General features: G+C 39.8%; 1 pseudogene; it reads left to right on the forward strand.

Annotated features, from left to right (window-relative positions):
• Positions 1–221: 221 nt before the first annotated feature.
• Positions 222–21,027, forward strand: part of LOC102030153 — a 126,649-nt pseudogene continuing 105,843 nt past the window's right edge.

Below are 21,027 nucleotides of genomic sequence, written 5' to 3' on the forward strand. Positions count from 1 at the left end.
AATAAGTTAAAAAATGGTGAAAAGGAGGATGGTACTTGCACTTCACAGAGCTTCTATTGTCACAAAGACAGAATCGATAACTTACAAAGGAAGCACCCTGTGAATCTTCTAATATCTGCTATGAAAATTGGGAGATAGTGTGAGGTATGGGGCTGGGTCAACACTGCAAAATTTATCTCAAGGTGAATTGAAAAAGGGAATTCAGGCAGAGCTGCAGGTCCATGTCACACCTACTCTTGTGTGACCACTGCCAAGGTGCTGTCGCAGCTGGGCCCAGACTCCACAGTGGAGTAGCCTCTGACTCAGTGTCCCAGAGTGGTGTCCCTGGGTTCCGCAGGAGGGGAACTTGCTGGACTCCTGGGTGGAACTGCACTTGAGGAACAATGGGAATGGGAGCAGTGTTCCAGTCTCAGGTTCTATTCAAAATGGTTGCATGGAAAAGTACTGCTGGAATGAATCTGGTTGAAGTAGCTCCAAGAGTTATTACCATGACAGCCCAACTCCCTCACAGATGCATAAGATAATAATAGAGCTTCTGAAATAGATACACATGGAATTGGAAAAAAGAATACCTCTCCATCTGAGGGGGATTACATCAAAAAAAGGAAAGAAATTGAAAGCATCTTGAAGAATAATTCAGACTGGATATGAGATTGGTTAAGTCAGCCAGAAAATATACCCCTAAAGAGCTACTCTGTAAACACCTGAAGCCACAAATACTCTCAGTAGAAACACCAGTGCTATGACGAAAGGGGATATTTTCTCAGAATTTTTGAAGGTTTTTCTTCTCTCTCTGCTGCTGTCTCATCTACTAGCCATTGGATAGGGGATTGTTATGGTTTGTGTCTGGATGTCCCCCCAAAGCCTCACACAGTCATGGGCGGGCTTCCAGAGTTTATGATTAACTGGTCCAGTGCTGGGATTACGGGTGTCAGTGCTACACCTGCCCTGGGGCAGGTAGTTTTCATACAATGTAAGGGAGGGAAAGAGGTTGCTTGTAGCCACTCCTCCCCTTTTTGTTCTTGCTGCTTTTGCTGTCTTCTGCTGCCATGAATTTTTGATCTGCCATGTGCTACCCTACCTTGGAGCCAGCTGATTATAGACTGAAACTTCCACAAACTGTGAGCTAAATAAACCTTTCCTTCCTTAATTGTGCACATCAGGTATTTCGTCTCAGTGAGAGATAAATAACCAAGACATGGGTCTATACTGGAAGGCATCTGACAACCCCCACCACCACTTTTGAATGAAAAGCAGGATCCAACCTTGCTGATAAGGTAGGGATTTGTATATGAGGCTGTGACAGCGAACTTGAAGCACCATAATGATTATTGGGTGACAGCAGCACTTGTTTACACTGTACATGTTGTTTCTGATAGCAAAGTGAAAGAATGGCCAATAAAATCATGCTGATCTATAGTAATAACTATGAAATCAATTAATAAACATGGCAGACTAATATCTACTGTAAGAATTTAGTAGTACATTTTCTTTGGATATTAGATATAAAAAGTATAGATAATTTTAATATACTAGTCATGATGTATGTAGCATTTAAAAATGTCAAATCTTCATTCAGTTAAAACACTTTGTATTTCAAAGAATGAATAACACTGTTATTGAAATCACTATATTGCTGGGTTTGGTGAAGAACACCTGTAATCCCAGCACTTGGGAAGCTGAGGCAGGAGGATTGACATGAGTTTGAGTCCAGCCTGGGCACATAGTGAGTTCAAGGCCATCCCCAACTACATAGTGAGAACCTGTCTTAAAAAACACAAGTAAACAAACAAAATCACTACATACATAAAGAAGAAAAAGAAAAAGAAAAAAAACCCACTACATTAAGGGATTTGTACAAAAGAAATATTGTGGCCTTATAACTATACTATGGTAGAATACGTTTAATTTAGATGGACGCAGATTGTCTATAGGGACTATTTAAGTATATAAATTGTTCTTAGGTAATAAATAGAGAACAAAGAACAATTACAATTTCCACTGAGTCAGTATACTAAGCAGTACTTCCGGCATTGCTTCTCCAGTGTGAGGATTCCAGATAGTCACACTGGGTGGTTAGTTTTCTGTCAAAGGCATCTGTTTAGTATCTTTTAGCCTTCTTTACTCTGGATTGCTGCATTTAATATTACTGTCGTGCTCAACATTTGTGTGTTCTTAAAATTAGCTTTATCATAAGCAAATCTGTGTCTATGTTAGCAGACAGGAAATAGAAAAAAAAATTGCCAAATCTTTTGGAGATTATTGTACTTACAAAGGATTAAAAATCAAATATCATGAAAGTTTCTTGATTACACCAGGCCTATGTCCCATTGTGCTATTCTTTATCTTTTCTACAGCATGATTTTAAGAAAGTTTGCATCTTTGATATGTTGTGTAGATTTTACTCTATTTAGTTCACCTTCTTACCCTTAATTCAGGTGTCTTAAAATATATGTAACATTTTAAATTAAAAAAAATAAAAAGCAAAAGTCCAACAGTTTTGGAGGCTAAGGCATCTATTTAGTTAAAAACTTTATCATTATTTTGCAAAAATTTAAGATTAGGCTTTTCACATTACAACCCAAGGTTAGTGATCAAATTTGCATTCTTGATCCTTGGCAACAGTTTAGCCATAGAAGGATGTATATCTGGTTTTAGTATTAGTGTAAATTCTCCCAAGAACTTGTACATAGGGTGAAAACCTGTGGGAAAGTACAGTGTTTGGATCACCAAATATTTATGTATCACTGGGAAATAAAATTCAAAGCAAAATCTGAGAGTTGAACTACAAGAGTTACAAAGGATCAAGTTCTAGAAGTGGACTTCTATGACATGGAGCAGAGATGGCTTTTATTAGCAGGAAGTTCTGTGGCCAGATGAGGCCCACAGGTGGTTCACTCCCAGAAAGTGAGTGGAGGGTAGTAGAACATGCCACAGAGATGAGAAGTACCATGACACAACTGCCTTGATATAGGGTTTGGAAGTCTTAAACCTTAGCAGGGAGGTGAAGTTTCAGGAATTTGGAGGCAGAACCAGTAGGACATTTTAGTATTTTTTTGGATACTAGTGATGGAAAGTGTGACTGAGTGTGACTGTATATAAAAAGCCCACCCCTTGGTTTCCTGTGATTGGAGTGGGGGACACAGAACCTTGAGAAGCTTCTTGAACACCCAAGTAGAGATATTCAGGAAGTCATTGGGTCAAGTTTAAGGGACCTCCCTCAGAGTGTAAATCTTGGGGTCATTAGAGTTTTGTTATTTCTTAAAGCCCAAAGATTCAATGAGATGGTTCCAAGAAGGCTATAGTTATGTTCTAGGCAGCTGAGTTAGATAAAAATGTTATAGGCAGTCAAAGAAGGCCAGACCCTCCAAGGAACCAGTATGGAAGACAAGATACCTTGCAAAAGGAGATAAATTTTCTGTGGGCCAGACCTTAAGACAAAGGACTAAACAAATGTACCCACATACCTCCCTAGGTGCAAACATCAGGGACTGACATTCTAAATAGGTAGAGATCACCTTGAAAAAGCCAGGAAGAGGCACTAGCCCAACCCCCTACAGGAAAAGCCCCTGTTCTATATTCATACCCGCTTACTAGGTGACTCGCTTCCCCATTTGATCCCAATTTAATCAATTTTACCGGAACAATATACTTGTAATTTTATTGGCTGACCATAGTTTTGTCCCACCTCATACCCACCTTGTAATTTCCCATTTTCCCCCTGTCTTGGGCCCGCTTCACCTCGGAGTTTTGTCGTATAAAGTCCCTGGGAAGGGCAAGGTCCTCGGGCAACCCACTCGGCCCCCTTCTGTTCCTCTCTTGGATGGAAGCTTTCTTTCCCTCAATAAATATATTCTGCTCTTAACCTCCATTGTTCCTAAAATTCATTTTTCGATTTTAGAGAACATGAACTCATCCCAGATATCGTTCAGGTTGGGAGTTTCCTTCCCTTGTATCAGTTACAGTCCTGGAAGGAATAAAGTTTCCAAAATCAAGTAATAAATAAAGAACAAAAGCAATTAAAATTTCTGCTAGGTCAGTACACCAAGCTGTACTTCCAGCGTTGCTTTTCTAGTGTGAGGACTCCAGGTAGTCACACCTAAAAGTTAGATATTTTTCACTCAAGGGTAATATTACTGGGAAAAAAAAAATTGAAAAAGAAAATTCAACAGTTATATAGAGGATAAGGTATCTATTTAGTTAAAAACTTTGTCATTATTCTGCAAAAATTTTAGAACAGGTTTTTCACATTACAACCCAAGGTTAATAATCAAGTTTGCACTCAGTACCCTTGGTAGTTACAGTGAGTGTTGAACACTGGCAAATTTAGCTGTTGTAATTCCTTGAAAAGAAAGGCGAGGAGAACAAGCCTTGCCCTTTTGGGGACCTGTTAAACTTTTTCAAATGTTTCAGGCAGCTCCCTGTAGAGGTACTTATTGGAACACCATAAAAACATTCTCCATAAAAGACTGTAATTTTCTCAGTGGTGAGGAAAAAAGTGATGTGGATAACAAATCTTTCTCTTGCCATGGTATTCAGAATGATCTTATTTTACTCCTGATTGTAACCTAAACACTGGTATGATGGAATTTTAATGCTAAATAGGTTTTTTAAAATATTTTCTGTTAGGGTGAACATTGCTAGTTTATATTTCTTCTCAATTGAATTGGCTCTAAAGAAAACCATTTTCACAGCAAACACCTGTATTTAATGATGTGGTTGATTAAAACAAACTACTTGTGAAATTTTTTTTGTCTATTTTCCTTACATAGTTCTTGCAATTAATTATCATTTGTTTTGAGGGCATAAATATGAATTCTATCATATTTTAGTAACAAAAGTGATATACAACTTTGAAGCAAGGTAACTTAGTAGCAGTTTTAAATAAAACTGTAAGGTTTCATTATGTTTTGATAGCACATAATTAACATTGTTCCCATTTCATAGATGATAAATATGAGCTGTACTAAAAATATGACATAAGATCCTGCAGAAGTTCACCTTTCCTATTTCACTGATCAGATGCAGTGACTTTTGCTATCAGTATATCTTTCTATCTGTAGGAAATTGTCCTAGATCAAGCTGAGGTTCTCTGGGAAGCTTTGTGAACAAGTCTAAACTATCTGCATGGATTTCACTTGCATCTGCTGTAACGGGAATCTGAGAAACTATATATTATGTTCTCTTTTGTAAATAAGCCAAACACAAATTTTGCTTCTGCTGAGAGAAGGGCATATTGCTTTAACGCATTTTGGGCAAAATGGCTGAGACACTGACTTAATGCTCCAGTAAGCTTTTATAACAACTTCAGAAAAAAGCAGTTAAATTTTGCATTTAACCCAGATAAGTGCAGAGCCAGAACAGTCAGGCAAAAGTAGAAGGAAAGAAAGCTATTACATTGCACTAATGTCAAACACTCCTGAACTGGCACCAGTAAGGCAGAAGCAGCAGAATACACTCAACTTTCAACACTGCCCTTACAGGGGAATGTAAGATGTGAATGTGCACTCAATATCCCAGCTTCTCAGGTGGTCATCTGTTGCAGCCAGGGGCTGACAAGGGAAAATAATACAGGGCACATAATTTATAGAATTATTTAATGATAGTCATCTAAAGAGCCATATACAAAAAGAGTGCAGGAAATCTGTCCACACACTAAAGACCAAAGAATCCAGCTAAGGGCCTGGATCCCACAGCAATGTCATGTGTGACTCCAGCTGAAAACCAAGAGCTCATAACAATGCCCCCCATGAGTCCAACTGGAGGCTTAGAGCCCACAACAATGTCGCATGCAGGCCTGTTTCACAGATCTGCACTGCGAAGGCCCAAAGGTCAGTGCTGGAAACCAGAAAGTCTGTGCCAGCAGGATGAAGGATCTGTGTCAGCAGGCTGAGGGATCTTCACTGGAGCCAGGAAACAATGCTCAAAGCAAGAACTGGAGCTCCCCTAAAAGGTACCACAGCCATCCTCAGCAACAGTGAGGTCCCAAGCTCCTCCTTTGATGAGAACAGCCAAGTTCCTAGGAAGAAAGCCAACATGACAAACTTCTCCCGGAGACTGAGCAGTGCACCATCTTCACCTCCATCACCAAGAAATGATGGTTGAAGTGAGGACCAGAGCTCCCCAAAAGTGAACTGAAGGCATTCTCAGCAGCAGTAAGGTCCCGACCTCTTTTGATGATAAGAACAGCTGAGTGCATCAAGAAAGCCAGCATGACAAGCTCCTCCAGGAAAACCAACAACATCCTACAGCTTCCCAACAGATTCTAAACTTCCTCTCCAGATCTGCCGCTTATGCTGTTGGCAACAATACTCACGTGGACCTCCCACACCCAGCAACACTCCGGTTCCATTCAGCTGTGTGTCACAAGTTCATCACCAGCTGTCAACCATGTTATCCGAGGAACAGGTTTCTACCCCATTTAATTTAGAGTGCTAAGGGCAGCCAGAATAGTATGGATGCCTGTAGCCATGAAAATTAAGACACCTACAGCTGGATTATTATACCTCCCAGAGAACCTAAAGTACCACAAACACAGAGGAAGAAATGAAAAGATTTCAAGAGATGAAAAGAAATCAGACAACATCTCTAACTGAGACATTACATGTACAAGCCAAAAGGATACACATCCCCAAAGGCTTGAGAGCCCACCAGGATCTTTTGTAAAGCTGGAACACTGGGAGATGTCCTTCACTGTACAAGGGCAGTATGAAGGAAGAGAAGTTACAGACTAAAGACTGACCTTAAAAATGGAGGTCTATGGCTTACCCAACAAAGCCTTCAAACTGAGCAGCTTCAGGGTGCTCAGTGAGCTGCAAGAGACACTTACAGACACTGAGGATATGAGGAAAATAATACATAAGCAAAATGGAGATCAACAGAAGATACAAACTATAGAGAGCATCAAATTATTGAGCTAAGGAATACAACTAAACGGAAAAAAATTAGCTTTATGTCTAAAAGAATGCAAAGGAGTTCAAAAGCTGACCAAGCAGAAGAAAGAATCAGCAAATTTAATTGGAATTCATTTGAAATTATTGAATGAAAACAATAACAGCAGCAAAGCTGAAAAATGAAAAATAGATATAAGGGACTAAGGAAAACAACACATAGACCCCATGTTGGGAATCTCTGATAACAGAAAGAGAAGGAAGTGAAGAACGTATTTAAAAAATGACGGTTGGAAGCCTCCCAAATATATCCAAGGAAATAGTCATAGATGCAGGAAATTCAAAATCCCAAACTAAAATTTTGAGCTCAAAGGATCTACACTGAGACAAGCAGCATCTTGACAGCAGCAAAATAAGGATTCCATGTCAGATAAAAAGAGGGTCCATAATAATCCGGTAATTTTTCATTAGCAACACTACAGACCAGAGGAGGATGAAATGAAATACCAAAATTTTTAAGGGGCTAGCATTGCAGTGTTCAGGCAGCCTGAGTTTGAGCCCCAGAATGCCTCAAAAAATTTGAAAGAAAAGTTACCAACCAGAATACCATATGTGGAAAAACTTCCTGTAAAAAGACCAAGAAATAAAGAAGTTGCAAGAAAACCAAAAGCCGAGGGATTACCTGACTACCTATCTTTCCTCACAAAAAAGTTGTAAAAGAAGCCATTCAAGTTGAAACAAAAATAACCTAGACAGTAACACAAAAGCATATGGAAATATACAGGTCACCAATATAGATAAATAGATAGACAAATGCAGACCCTTATATTATTGGTTATATGTAAATAACTTTTAAATATAGTGCAGAAAAGATAATGTATAAATATCATTAAAATATCCAACTCATTGATAAAAGTAAGTATATAAACAAATACAGGGTCTTGTAATAATATAGTGGTAATATGTAAATTAATTTTAATTTGGGTACAAAAGGAAAAATAAAAGTATAAGAATAGTTATAACTACCAAGGAACTTAATAGATATAAATATTTCTAAAACCTAATCTGTAATGCAACAACAAAATAAAGTATATAGGAAAAACGTAAAAGAGTAGAGTTTTCATATGTGATTGAAGATATTATCAATTTAAACTTTTATGCCTATAAAATGTTTCATATAATTCTTCTGGTAACCACAAAGAAAATAGCTGTGGGTGATATTTAAGTCAATGAGCTGTTTCTGCATCTTTGCTACTTTGATCTTCATCTTTGTTACTTTTTCTTTTGCCAGTGCCATACAGACATACTAAGCTACCTTATCTTTGACAAAAGGGCCAAACATGTTCACTGGAAGGAAGATGGCCTCTTTAATAAATGGTGCTGGTAAAACTGGCTGTTCACATGCTGAAGATTGTAACTAGAACCATGCCTATCACCATGCACCTAAATAAAGTCAAAATAGCTTAAAGATCTAAATATTAAAACAGAAATACTAGACCTACTGGAAGAGAAAGCAGGCAGAAATCTTGAAGACATAGGGGTAGGGAGAGACTTCATGAAGTAAAACCAAACTGCATCGGAAATCCTTCAAAAGAATCAACAAATGGGATCTCATCTTATTGAAAAGTTTTTGCACATCAAAAGAAATCACTAACAGGGTGAAAAGAGAACACAATTGGGAAAAAATTTTAGCCAACTGTCCCTCATATGAAGGACTTCTGTCTAGAATATATAAAGTATTAAAAAATCACAGGCCCCCAAAATTCAAAGAACCAATACAAAAATGGGCCTCTGAGATGAATACACACTTCTGACATGAAGAAATACAAATGGCAAATAAATGCACCAAAAAACATTTATCATTAGTCATTTGAGAAATGTAAATTAAAACAACACTGAGATTGCATCTCACCCAAGAAAGAATGGTTATCATGAAGAAATCAACCACCAACAAATGCTGGAGGGGCTGTGGGGAAGAAGGAACCCTTCTCTACTGCTGGTAGGAGTGTAGACTGGTGCAACCACTGTGGAAATCAGTCTGGAGATTCCTCAGTAAGCTAAGATTAGAGGTCCCATTCAGCCCAGCTGGGTACTTCCCCTCCTGGGTACTTTTCCAGAAGAACTGGAAACATACCACAGCGATATATGTGTACCCATGTTTATAGCAGCACAGTATGTAATAGCTAAATCTTGGAAACAACCCAAATGTCCATCAACTGAAAAATGGATAAAAAAGATGTGGTAGTTTTATACAATGGAGTATTACTCAGCTATGAAGAAAGATAAACTTGAGGCTTTTATAGGTAAATGCAAGCAACTACAGACCATACTCATAAGTGAAATAAATCAGAATCACATATGTAAACATCACATTTCCTCGCTACTATAAGAACCTGAAAGAGTAAATAAAATCTGAAGGGTACAATAGATATTGTGAAACGGAAAGAAACTGCTCAATTAGGAAGGAGCAACTGGGATGAAGGAGCGGTGAGGAAAAAGAACGACAAAGAGGAAATATATATATATACACACACACGATAGCTAAGATAATTGTACTACTAATTTCTATTGGTTTATTGAAAGAAACAGTTAAATGTGTAATTGTTTGATCAATTCTACATGCCTATATCTAGTTATCTGAACAACCACTTTGAAGATAACATTATATAACATAACAACCATTGTTAATGTCCTATCACCTTGTTTTGAAATTCTGTATAATTTTTATTGTTTTTATGCTGTTTTGTTTATGTATTTATTTTCATTATTTGTTTTTTTTTCTTTTCTCTTTATAGTGAAAAACAATTTATATGTATATACAAGGATAGCTGGGATAGGTGTATTGCTGATGTCCGTGGTTTATTGAAAGGAACAATTAATGTTCAAAATTTTCTTTTTTCTTGACCAAATTTTCTCACTTGTATCTGGTAATCAGAAGGACTGATTTGAAGACAACAATATGCAATATAAGCACCATTGTTGAATTCCTACCATATTTCATGGTGAAGATCTGCATCATTTCCAATGGTTTTTTTTTTATTACTTGTTATTGTCTTTGATTGTTTGATCAGTCTTGCATTCTTATATACAGTGGATTGAGCAATTTTGTTGAAGTTAATAGTATGTAATGTGGCAACCATTGTTAATTCTTATCATTTTATTTTGTGGTCATGTATTGTCTTTGTTGTTTCTGTGTTGTTTTTGGTTTTGTCTTCATTGTTGTCATTTTGTTAGATTTTTTTTCTTTAGAATAAAAAAAAATGCTGTTAGTAAAACTGACTTTTCAGATGTGAAAATTTAGAACAAGACCCATATATTTCACTATGCCCTAAACTAAAATCAAAATGGAGCAAAGAGCTAATATTAAACAGAAACAATAAATCTGCTGGAAGATAGAATAGGCAGAACCCTTAAAGACACTGGTGGAGGCAGAGACTTTATGAATAAAACCCCAATCATACAGGAACTATCATAAAGAATCAACAACTGGGATCTCATCTTATTAAAAAGCTTTTGCACAGCAAGAGAAACCACCAACAGTGTGGAGAGACAACTTACAGTTGGAGAAAGTTTCCTAGGTGTTCTTCAGACAAAGCACTACTATCTGGAATATATAAAGAATTCAAAACACAGACCCCCCCCCCCAAATTTAAAGACCCAGTCCAAAAATGTGCATCTGAAGTGAATACACACTTCTCAGATGAAGAGGTAGAAACAGCATATAAATGTATGAAAAAATGTTTAACATTGTTGATGATTCAAGAAATGCAAATTTAAATAATGATGATTCCACCTCACCCCAGAAAAAATGGCTGTTATTAGGAAGTCAACTAAGAACAACTGCTAGCAAGGCTGTGGGGAAAGTGAACCCTTTTCCACAGCTGGTGGGAATGTAGTCTTCTGCAGTCACTGAGGAAATCAGTGTGGAGAGACTTCAAAAAACTAGGAATAGAAGTTCCATTCAATCCAGCTATTGTTTTCTTGGTATCTTACCCAAAGAATTGATAGCATCATAGCATTGTAATGTATGCACAGCCATGTTCACAGTGGTACAGTGGTACAGCCCAAATTCCCATCAAATGATGAATGTATACAGAAAATGTAAGGGTTTTTTTTTTTTTTTGTATGATTGGGTACTACTCTGCCATAAAGAAGGATAAGGTTGAAACATTTCTAGCAAAGTAGCTGCACTTTGGGGTCATACTTTAAGTGAAATAAATCGGACACACACATATAAATACCTCATTGGTGGTAGAAATGGAAGGTGTAAGCAAAGACAAAAACATAGAATAGATATTGTGAAATAGGAAGAAAATGTTCAAATGGGATGGGGAACTGGGGAGGGAGAAGGGGAGAAAACAAAAGGAAACATGATGAGAAGAGAAGGAAAAAATGGAAACAAAGCTTTTGTGAATAGGCAAGGGAAGAGTGGTTGAAGAGAGGGTAGGGGAATGGGAAAAAACAGAGTTAAGTTGCATCACACACAGTTACAAATTCCCTATAGTGAATATGCTCATTATGTATACCTAAAATGTAACAATAAACTTAATTAATTTAAATAAATAAATAAGTAAATATTATTGAGGGAAGAAAATACAAATGCCACAACCTGAGGACTGGGGTACCTTGAAATTTCCTCTGCTAGAGTAATTAGTCCACTGCACTTTATCTCGATCTCTTGCAAAGTCTTAGGACATGGTCAAAATGTAGATAAATTTTCTGCCAAAGTGTAACAAATATGGCTTTGAGTCCAACTGCCAAAGGAGCCCTTGTTCCCAACTGATACATCCTGAGTCTGACCTCTACTTTCTGCATTTCTTTGAGCATTTTTGTCTTCTGAGCTCTGGCCAGAATCTCCCATCAATTCAGCGTAGGGAGTTCTGGGGCTTCCTTCAAAGGCATCTCCAAGTCATTCCAAACTCCTCTGTAGAACTAGCTCCAAAGGCTTCTAAGCCACATGGTCAAGTAGTGTTAGAACAAGATCTCACTTCTCTGGGACCAAAATCTGTCATAGTAACTTTCTCATTACCCTGACACAATACTTAACACCCATAACTTAAAGGAGGAGAGGTTTATTTTTGCCCACATTTTCAGTCCATGTTGGCTGGCTCCAAAGCAGGAAGGGAATGGTGCAAGAGTCCAGCAGAAGAAAATGCTCACAGCACTGCAGCCAGGAGGCTAAGAAATAAGGAGGAGCCAGAGAGGTGATACAGCTTCCAGGTCATCATTCCCCCAGTGACTTTTTATGACCAGGACAATCTGTTAATAGCACATTCAGAGATAAGTTCATCTGTAGATTAATCTGCTGATGGGGATAATATCTTCCATGATTCAATCCTCTCCCAAAATCCAGCCTCTGGACCTGTGAGGCTTTGGGAGGCATTCTGCATATACACCGTGGGGCCTAGGATGCTGTCCATTGGAGTGTGAAATGGTCTTAGATGGGACAGAAAACAGGATGGAGACTCCTCAAAGAATTAAACATTGAACTGCCATATGATCCAGCCTTCCCACTTTTGGGTGTACACTTAAGAGAACTAAAATCATGATCTTCAGGAAGTATTTGAACATTCATCATTTACAACACTCAGTAGTTGGAAGCAAGACAAATGCTCACCATAAGATGGATGAGTAAACCAAAGCCATTGCATACACATGAAAGAATCTCGTTCATCCTTTCAGAGAAAATCCTGCCATGTGGGATGCACAGATGGATGGTGAGGACATTTGCCTAAGTGAAATAAGCCAGACACAAAAGGCCACTAGTGGATCTCTAACCTTGTGTGAGGTATCTACAGCAGTCAATTGTTTAGAAACTTTGGACAGTCACTTCTAAGGTTAGTCCTGAACCTTGGGTTCCTTTCCACCCTCCTACCTGGGCTGCTTCTCAAAACTCAATGACAGCACTTCTTTTCCATATGTGTCTCAGGTGGGCATGAACTCCTGCCTCAGCTTCCTTCCTGTGTGAGAGACTGTAACCACATCCTGAGCTGGATATCTTGTTCTTGCTCAGAAAATTTACCCACAGCCTCCTGAACACATGCCCTGCAGGTCTTTTACACTGCATACAGCACAGTAGTCAGTGTTTTCATTTCAGAAGAGTAGAGTTTGTATCTATAAAGAGTTGTTTAAAAAGGGCAGGGGTACTGTCAGTTGGGTTTTAAGAGAAAAATAAAACTTAATGGGAATAACAGGTCTTTAGTTTGGAAACCAGTGAAAATAAAAGTACTAGAAACATGAAGTTCATATACTTTGGGAATCATGAATGAATATTGTTGCTGATGTCCGAGGCAGAATAGAAAAATTGTATGTTATGAGATTGGAGAAGTATAATTCATTTATATCTGTATTTCTAACTTAAAATTTCCTCTCCAAACAGAAGTACGACCTAGCTTTCATGTCCTTTATACCTAAGATAATTGCATTCCTTTTTTTAATTCTGAATGGGAGCAGTCACCTGAGTTGGGCCCATAAATAATCATCTTTGATGCAAATCAAGTTTATACAACTAATAGGTTATTTGGTTTTGTGAGATTATTTATTGTTGCTGAATCTCAATTTGTTTCACTATAAAAATGTGAATACATACTTCTACAATGCTTGCAGTGAAAACGAAATTACATAGGCTTCATAAAACTATTACTATAGCATATTTTAGGTATCAAACAAATGCTGTTTGCTATGTTTGCTACTTTTAAAACTTTATATTCCAAGCAGTATTCAAGGATAAGCTTTCATGTGATCTCTTACATCTTCGTGGCTCTAGACCCTATGTGTTGATACCAGAGATATGATCTTCTAACTAAGTAATAGTAGAAATTGAAAACCAGGGCCTAATATTAAGTGAAATAGTCCAGACATGTAAGGTTCAATATCACATGGCTTATCTTATGTAAGAAACCCAAAATATAAATAAAGAGCAAAATAAAAGGTACAGAATAGGAAATGGGGAGACAGATCTGTTTTCAAATTGTGAGGGGATTAAGAGATGGAGGAAGGGAAGAAGGAGGAGGGAATGAGGATGACAAAAGAATTCAGATGTGTTATGTGCACGTACCAACTTCCCTAAAAGGGAGATAATCAATACGCACTGTCAAAATGTACTAATAACAATTAAAAAGTGAAACAATTACAATATACTCCAAAATAAAAAAGAAAAGGAAACCAGGCCAAGAAGTACAGAAACTCATGCAAAAGTCTAATTGAAAAGGAAAAAATTATCTGGCGGGGGGGCCCATATCTGTAATTCCAGCACTGGGAGGTTGAGCAAGAGCATTACCATGAGCACCTGGCCAGCTTGGGTTACATCAGAAGTGTAAAGCCAGACTGAACAATGTAGCACGACTCCGCCTGAAAAATAAAGAAAATAAAGTAAAGAAAAGCGATGGGAAACAGTACTTATGGACACAAATAAGGCTAGTCCATTAACAAAAATTTTCATGGGTTACTGAGTGGTGGTAGCAGCTGATGATTTGCCATTGGTCCTAAGTATATTTAAACTTTATTTGGACAGCCCTGGGGCTCACTCTGTGGGCTGCAGGTTCACACACGGCCAGTCAATCTGGTGCCTTGGAGGCTGAGCAGGGGCAAGAGATGCTGGCCAACTTCCTCAAGAGCCTATTGGTATCACCCCTCTTTCCTCCGCGGGTTAGCGTGTGTCCATGGAGACCACGCGCACAGGAGGTGAGTAACCTTTTAGCATTCCGCATGGAGGTTTGATTGGTAGACTTGATCTTCACCCCAGACTGAAACATAATCCTATAGAGCAGGTGAGCCAGGCCTTTGCTGGCGTGAACACAACACTTCAAACACTTGGACAACATCACTATCTTTGGTTGTCCCATGCGCAGCAGTAAGTGAAAGGCCTCCTATCACCACAACAAGAAGTTCTTCAGGGGCTGGGGATTTAGCTCAGCTGCAAAAGCGCCTGCCTGGCAAGCGCAAGGTCGTGGGTTCGGTTCCCGGTACCGGAGAAAAACAAAAAAAAAAAAAAAAACAAAACAAAACAAGAAGTTCTTCAGAGTCCAAGCATCATTTATACACACACCAGCATCCTATTTCGGGCAGGATACTTCTTGTCAGGAGCATAATAAGGATGGCCTTGCTTCTGCTGCAGAGGTTGAAGAGCTGCAAGTGTTTGTAAATCTCTGCATTCCTTTTCCAGGACCTCTTGGGCAGAGGTTTCTTTTATTAAAAGCATGGTTTGTAGAACTGCTCTCATGGAATAAATGTCTGTGTCTGATGGCACAGTTTTGATCACATATGATAAAGCAAGTGATCAGCTATTAAAAAATAGAAATAAAAACATCAGCACGGTTCTTTCTTCTAAGATATAAACACATCACAAAAAGAAGGGAAATGTGGGGTAAGTGATATTCCATACATTTTAGTGGGTATCAGGTGATGGATTAATAAAGTTCAGAGAACTTACTCACTTCCTTTCCTTCTTTAAGTCCCTGACTGTGTGAGTATAGCTTAGAAAAGGACAGGAAGTGGGCGGGCCAGGGATTTAGCTCAGTGGCACAGCGCCCGCCTGGCAAGTACAAGGTCCTGATTTTGACTCCCGGTACCAGAGAAAAAACAAAAACAAAAACAAAACAAACAAAAGAAACATATACAGATAACCTTGGGACTTTGAGAAAACAATTAACAATTTTGTGGTGATTATTTGTGTCTAATGGATTAAATGATCACTTACTCTCTACAAACTATGGAAATGAAATGTTAAGCAACTTTGAGGAGAACTAAAACAAACAAGGGTGTACATCAAAATGGGTAACAACAACATAACAGCCCACTGAGTGAGACTGTTATTAAAGATTTAAGGTAAAAACCTCACCTTCAGGTTTCCTAACAGACCAGCCTCACTCACCCTTCCTGCAGTGCCAGTTAAAGAGATAAGCAGTGATAAAGTGCAGAAAAGGAGGTCTAATCACCGTGGCCATGCTGGAAAGACAGATGAAGAGGCTCAATATCTGTCTTCAAGGGTTGACAGAAACTTTGGAGTTTTATAGAAAAAAGGGAAGAAAAGAGAAGAGTTGGGGGGTTTTCTTGTTTGGGGGGTGTTTGCAGAGCTGGGAGTTTGAGGAATCCCAGTCAGGCTGTGGGCTGGCTGATTATTATATCAGGACTGGCTCTGTGAAACTCCAGGTAAGCTATCATTTCTTCACAAGGTAATTTGGTCCCCAATCTGGTTTAATTTTTCCTAGAGTTTTCACATAGAGTAATTGCCATGGCATTGGGGAGACACATTCATCATGAAGTAATCTATTGTGTGAGATTTGCTCTAGCTTGTGGATATACTGTGTCCCTTGTCATAAAGATGTTTGTAGATCAAACCTCACATTCCTAGAACCCAAAAGTACTGCAAGACAGAGTGGCTCAGGGGCAGAAAAAGTTAAAGAAGTAAATATAATCAAAGAGTGACAAGATGGTATTACTTAAGCCAGTGTCTTGATCCTCATTCAATACTTGTTTTCTTTCTTTTTACTAAATTTTCAGAGAAAGTTTGAGATTTATTGTACTAGGTGTATGGCTCCATGATGTTTTTGCTATTAAGTGTACTAAATGTGAAGGTACACCTAAAAAGGGAGAAATGCAATTGCTCGGCTTGCTAATACTTGGAAATAAATGTTGTAAGATGCTTTGGTTGTGTTTTCTTTATTCAGAAACAGTTTACACTAAATATACACCTGTTTCTCTAGGGACAGATGCTCATTCAGTACCCACCTGTATGCCTGTCATCATTTTACTATGACAAAGCCTCTACCGTATGTAGTACAACTTTTCACTGGGTTGATATTTGGGCAAAGAAATATAGCTAACAAAGGTATTCTCTAAGATCTGGGGGTCAGGCAGAAGAAATTTTTAAAAATAGACAACGAATCCAGGATTTTAAAATTTTCAAAACACAAAAGTTCACTGAGGCTTTTTTTTCCTCCAGGAAATTCACTCAACAAGAAAAGAAGAAGAAGGTATTGAAAACAGAGTAAGCCTGAAAATTGGGATCTGAATGGGTACTTTTTATCTGTAAATTATGCTTCTTCCATCATCAAGGAAGCAATAGTATGAGTGGACAGCATATTTCTACTTGAAGCACATCTAAATGGTTTACATTCTGACATAGTCAGCCAGGCAAGTAACCTGAAAGACAGTGGGACAGACACATCCTATGTCACTCTGCTTAAAGACATGGAAGACACCATCCCTGTACCCATCTCTGTCTCATGGAATACGTCTCTTTCTTGAAGGCCCTCGCTCCATTTCTTTGAGTGTGCACCTTTAATTTCTGCCTGGTAAAACCTCTTCTATGCCTTTGAATGACTAATTTGAAAATTCTTTTTTCATAGTGGGGTCAGTGAACCTCCAAACATTCTATGTTTAGGGTGGGTTAAATCCCTTATCTCATTTTTGGGAAATTCTCAGACCCAGGCCAGTGAGAGGTCCAGCTGGTGTGTATATTACAAAGTATTATTGCACATTTAAAAGATAACTTATAGTTAGCCTTTTTCTTACCCTGAGCTATGTTTGCTGTGACAGAATGCAAGGTGCTTGAAAATGAAAATTTAGTTCTGCACTTTTTTGCCATAGATTAGGGTTTTTGCTCAAAACCTGAAACAACAAACACCAGCTACTGTAAAATCAAAGTACAGAAGGATTTTTACTCATTGAACTTTTAGATATAGGATCCACTCAAGAATGCTTCTTGCCTTTTGAGCATGAGCAAGCATGCAATTCCAGGGAACAGGTGTTTCCTAGACACATTTGTTAGTTTCAGTATCCACGATAGAATGTAGTGTAATGAACGAAGTGAGGCAGAGCCCGCTCTACAGACATGTGAAGACAGTAAGGCATATGATTTGACACATGGGTGCAGGGAGGTGGAGAGCTAAAAGACCATCTATGGGGAACAAAGGGAAGCAATCTTCTTTACAGGGCTTGAAAGAAGGCAAGACACATTAGGTGAGGTCTTAGCAAATATTAGTGATTAAAGTTCTCAGAGTGTCTCTGCCTCAGTGGTCAGTCATCAGAGAATCCAGTGTAAATGTGTGGATGTTACAAGATGTCTTGGTACTTGGAAGATTCCATGCTCTGCCTTATCTCTTCTTTTATGGAATCCTGTGTTTGCTAAGGGCAGTAGCACCGGTGCTGAGCTAGGTTTTCTCTGAGAACAATTACTGCTTCTCACAAACAACTTGGGTGCTGTATGGAGCCTGATATTCCTGTGTTTTTGTTACTGAAAACCAAAGGGAGAAGAAGGAAAAGGTAGAGGGGCATCATTTCTCCTGGCTGCTTTGGGAGTGACACAGGGCTGAGTGGGCAGCAGAGTGGGGAGGAAAACCTTGGGGACTGTTTTGTATCAGGGCAAGGAGAAGGGCAACAATTGCCAAGAAGAGATTGCTCAGATGCAGTCCTGTAAGAACTGACAGCAGTCTAAAAGCATTTCCCGAACAAGAGGAGGAGGATTATAGAGACCAGGAGTTCTGCTAAGGGAAGGCGCCATGAGGCCCATCCCCAGACATTATGCCAAGAGCCGGACATGTGCTGTCTAATTTCTGAGACCCCTTCAGTAAGTCTTTTAGCTGCATCTCATGCCATGCCCAATTGATTTGCATAAAAACAGAATTCTTCCCCTAAGAAGATGAATGGGTAGTATTTCTTAACTGTTCAGAGGTCCAGGTCTCTTCAGTTTTGAGGAGTTATTGATGCCAGAGATGCAGTTGGGGATTAGAAAGTGACAATGGTCTCGGCCATCTCCTCAAGGCTTTGAGCTAGGTCTTGAGACAAAGAGTGGTAGTAGAAGAGAGAGGCTGTGAGACTCAAGCCCTGTTCCCATTGCAGCAGTGATTCCCAGGCCAACAAGGAGTGGAATTAATTGCATGGCCCGCACTCTCAAGCCTGGGCCTTTGCAGTGGCCTGCAGGCTCTGGTACCCTCGGACTGTGTCTGTATTTGGGGTAAGATTTACCAGTACACGGGTCCCGGCCCAGTGGATGGGAAGGCACAGATAGGTGGAGGTTCCTCAGAGGAAGAAAACACATTGACTGGGAAGATAAAATTGATTATGAATGCCAAAAAGATATTTAAATTTTCTGGTTTCAGTATCCCAAACATTTAATGTGGCTTACAGAACAGTGCCCAGAAGTGATTGAAAGGCCCTTTGATTTCACGAATTGGAGGGGTGGCTGGGGTTCAGTTTTCCTAGTGGAGGAAAAGCCTTTTAGAGTCTGTCATCAGGCATGTGGAGGAATAATTAACAGTGGATACAAGGCAGCAGTCAGGGTGGGCGGAAGTCCGAGCACAGGCAGTCCACAGACCCATGTCTGCAGGTGGGAGACGATGGCCACTGCAGAAATCAGAGTGTTTGTTAGGGAAGGGAGCGATGACCATCTGGCGAGGGGCTGAGAAGTGAATGTGCTGACTGAATGGGGGCCTTGAGGTTAGCAGGTGATCAACATGACCAGTGGAAGCCAGCAAGACTGATGTGCAACTACACTGGTAGGCAGGAAGGTATCCAAGCAGTAACCTGGAAGACATATTGCACGGGATGCAAAGGGGGGCTTGGAAAGTTAGATCAGTGTTAGTGGTTACTAGGTCATTTATAGGTTTATTTGTGTCTTTTTAAGAAGTGAGACTTGTCAGCGAAGTTTGAAAAAGCTGGGCTGTTCAGGCTGGTGTATTACTCCTTCGTGTAATGTCACTGAGGGGCAAACTCGAAGGAGAAAAAGAGGGCCATGTCTCCTGGAAGCCAATATGTGCGATTTGAGACCCCTCTTGTATGCGGGGATGGTAAATGAGGTCTGTGCTGGCCCATACTTGTGGTGGAACGGATGCACCTGTGCTGGCCCATACTTGTGGTGGAACGGATGTGCGCATAGGAAGTGATGCCAACATGGAGGCGAGAAATAGCTGAGATGCAGGACAAAGAGAATGGAGGATAGAAGCTCTTGAGATGGAGGGTGAGTCCACATCCTTTGTGATTGACTCTGGGTCAGCTCTTTACATCTGCCCTTTTTCCATCTCAAGAGCTTCATCCCAGTCTCTTGGCTTGGCTCTCAAGAGCGACCTGAAGCTCAGCCCGTGAGATGGTCCAGGAGCCTCCAGAGCTTCTGGACGGTGTCATGGCTGGGGAGAAATCCCAGACTGTGGCATTCCTTAGCTCAGTGACCAGGCTGATAGCAGATGAAGCATTGCCCTGGAAGGTTCCCCCGGGTTGGGAAGCTCTGGCAGCACCACTGACAGTTAACTGGGATTTCAGTCCAGCATTGCAGCTGTGAGTTTCTTACGGCAGAGGTGAACAGCTGGAATGTGGAAAGGTGCTGTTCACAGGCAACTTCATTCCTGTTATTGAACTCCTACTGTGAGGTTTGAGGGCTGGCCTCTAGTGTCTTTAACTTTTTTCTGAATATCTGGAAGAAATTAAGTAATAAAATTCATTTTTAAGGTAGGTTACGTATACAAGTTACATATACAAGAAATTAAGTAATAAAATTACTTACTGGTGTAAGTAATAAAATTACTGGTATGGTGGTGCATGCTTGTAATTCCAGCACATGGGAGGCTGAGGCAGGAGGATTGTTGCAAGTTTGAGGTCATCCTGGGCTACAAAGTGAGTTCAAGACTACCCTGAACTGCATAGTGAGACCCTGTCTCAAAAATATGAAAAATAAAACTAAAAAATAAAGTAGGTTGGTCTTCTGGGCCTTCTGGGTCCCAGGCCATATAATGCCTGAGGGCGGCAGCCAAACAGGAGGTAAACTGAGCGGGATTTTTATCTTTTCTCTGGGTAGTTTCATCAAGCCTGTCAAAACAGACTGCCCTGTGTGCCACCATACGAAGCCCTTCAAACAAACAAGTGACATTTAGTTACAGCTCCTTTAAGGAGGGGACTGTCTGCTCATCTAGTTAAAGTCCCAGTTTGGGTTGGCCTGGGGGTCAGTCACAGGCCCCTTTGGAAGGTTGGGTTCAAGGTGCCTGGAGTCACCCTTGGCAGCCTGGGTCAGGGCCCAATCCTGTTCCCATTCCTTAGGCAAGAGGGTAGAACAGGGCTGGGGATTTAGCTCAGCGGCAAAAGCGCCTGGCTGGCAAGCGCAAGGTCGTGAGTTCGGTTCCCGGTACCGGAGAAAAACCAAAAAAAA

The sequence above is a fragment of the Chinchilla lanigera genome, unplaced genomic scaffold (assembly GCF_000276665.1).
Source record: "Chinchilla lanigera isolate Chin_1 unplaced genomic scaffold, ChiLan1.0 scaffold00053, whole genome shotgun sequence".
Classification (NCBI taxonomy): Eukaryota; Metazoa; Chordata; class Mammalia; order Rodentia; family Chinchillidae; genus Chinchilla; species Chinchilla lanigera.